The 2,500-nt window shown below is 45.9% G+C and overlaps 2 protein-coding genes across 8 annotated transcripts in view; one reads left to right on the top strand and one right to left on the bottom strand.

Moving 5' to 3' along the window:
• LOC113818992 (glutaminase kidney isoform, mitochondrial) overlaps positions 1–2,500 on the top strand; it is a 154,434-nt gene that overhangs the window by 110,629 nt on the left and 41,305 nt on the right. The window lies entirely within an intron of this gene.
• LOC113818986 (troponin C, isotype gamma) overlaps positions 1–2,500 on the bottom strand; it is a 21,554-nt gene that overhangs the window by 18,166 nt on the left and 888 nt on the right. The gene's annotated exons all lie outside the window — the stretch shown is intronic.

Raw genomic sequence — 2,500 nt, 5'->3', positions numbered from 1 at the left:
CTCTCTCTCTCTCTCTCTCTCTCTCTCTCTCTCTCTCTCTCTCTCTCTCTCTCTCTCTCCCTAATCATTTCCCTCCCCCCGATAGGCTCTCCGCTCCCCGCCCCTGTCCCTCTCTCCCTTTCTGCTCACTACCGCTCGCCTCCTCCGCCTCCTACGCCTCGCCCGCGCCAGGAGGAGCGGCGGCGGCGAAGTGTCTGCCCAGGATACGAGGGGGAGCAGGGCCTGAGGGGGGGGTGGAGGGAGGAAGTCGCCAAGGTAAACACGACGAGGGGGCAGCGGTCGAGCCGTTCCGAATGAGGGAAGGGAGACGCGGAGGAGAGGGGAGGAAGGAGAAAGAGAGGAAAGCAGGGGGGAAGATAAACAAGAGTAAGAGAGAGAGGGAGAAAGTGACTGAGCGAGTGGCCGAGCAAATGGCCCGAGCGCGACTGTCTCCGTCGGGGAGGGTCCCCTGGCAGCCGTTCGCCCGCCCACGGCTGCATTTCGTGCAGGGAGAGGGGAGGAGAATGGGCGGGTAGAAGACGGAGGGCGACGAGGGAAAAAAGGAAAACCCTGAAGAGCTCTAACGACCCTGACAGCCATCTTAAACGCCGAAGGCACTTGCGTCGTCCGCTTCAGAATCACCGCGGGCTTTTTCCATTCCTCGCTGCAGTTGGTTATTGGGTGAACGAACACCAAACGCCAATTATTATGAAGTGAAGCGCGTTCTGCTCTCATGCTGAAATACTTCTCTGGCGGAAGGACATCTCTGTGTTACAGCTCTGGCATCCTGCAGGCGATGCGCGCTAGACAGGAGATATCTTCGCGTGTCACTGCTTCCCTGGCTAGCTTTCCTAGTTCTCCGGTTCGTCAGCTGGGCAGTCGGTTGACCACTGGCTTGCGAGTGGACTTCGCAAGCCAGAGGTTCTCCGCTCTGTCTGTTGGGTCCGATTCCGGGTTTTGTCGCTGGCTTGGTTTCAGCATTTTCGTTTTGAGTTCCCGACTCGGTTTCATCGATCGGATACTGAGAGGTCGTGCTATATATTGTGTCATTTTAAGAGGAAAGATGAAACAACCTCGACTGGCGATCCGGCTCCTGTAAACGGTCGTTGGGTGATTATGATGGCCATTTTTTTAGCAACATCAGATCGACACATTTTGAAATCGAAATAGTCTAAATCATAATAATGTCTTAGCTTTATATAATATAACGCAGTGTTTAATAAACGAATGATTGATATATTTCAATGGTAATTCCGTGAAATTACACGAGCAGAATGCGAGTGGAGCCATTTTTGTTTATGGAAAGTGCAGACCTTGTAAAAGTGTCACGTTTATTCTTTGTCTTAATTTTTGTCATGAGTTATAAGCAGTGGGGGAGCACAGGTATTTATGGCACTGGCATAACTTTCAAAAATAAACATCGCCCTTGGAAAGCGGAGGGAGGTTCCCAGCACGATTGATAATGCGCGAGAGGTTGATAGGTAAGTAGATGCGTTTGTGGAGAGGTAGAAGTAGGTAAGGGAACAGGTTGACGATCTAGGTAAACGCAAGGTTGATAAATGAAGGGAGAGGGATTGCTAGGTTGATAAATGGAGGGAGATGGATTGATAGGTTGATAAATGAAAGGATATGGATTAATAGATTGATAAATGAAGGGAGATGGATTGATAGGTTGATAAATGAAAGGATATGGATTAATAGATTGATAAATGAAGGGAGATGGATTGATAGGTTGATAAATGAAAGGAGATGGATTGATAGGTTGATAAATGAAGGGAGATGGATTGATAGGTTGATAAATGAAAGGAGATAGATTAATTGATTGATAAATGAAGGGAGATGGATTAATAGATTGATAAATGAAAGGAGATGGATTAATAGATTGATAAATGAAGGGAGATGGATTAATAGATTGATAAATGAAGGGAGATGGATTGATAGGTTGATAAATGAAAGGAGATGGATTGACAGGTTGATAAGTGAACGGAGTTAGATTAATAGATTGATAAATGAAAGGAGATGGATTAATAGATTGATAAATAGGAGTTGATAAATAGATACACGGAGATAAGTAGATAGTAGATAGATATAAAGTAGGGATGGAATAAGAAAAAAAAATGTGTGATACTGAGGCGTCCAGCGGGGATGCCAAGGAGGCTTTTTTAATTTTTTTTCTTTCCTTTTCTTCTTCACTTTGGCTTCGCTCTCTGTCTCTTTTCCTTCCGTGTTTCATTGCCTTTGCTTCATCCTGTCACTGAGACACGGCCGGGAAGAAGGATTTGCTGTTGGTATGCCAGGCACAGACATTTCCCTCGATCTTTCACTCTCACTCTCTCTCCTCTTCTTTCGTTCTCTCTCTCTCTCTCCTCTTTTTTCTCTCTCTGTGACTTTCTCTCTCTCTCTCTGTCTCTCTCTTTTTTTCTCTCTCTTTTTTTCTCTCTCTTTCTTTTTTCTCTCTCTTTTCTCTCTCTTTTTCTCTCTCTCTTTTCTCTCTCTATCTTCTCTATCTTCTCTCTCTATC

The sequence above is a fragment of the Penaeus vannamei genome, chromosome 30 (assembly GCF_042767895.1).
Source record: "Penaeus vannamei isolate JL-2024 chromosome 30, ASM4276789v1, whole genome shotgun sequence".
Classification (NCBI taxonomy): Eukaryota; Metazoa; Arthropoda; class Malacostraca; order Decapoda; family Penaeidae; genus Penaeus; species Penaeus vannamei.
The sequence above is the reverse complement of the archived record's forward strand: the minus strand, read 5'-3'. Positions and strand labels throughout refer to the sequence as shown.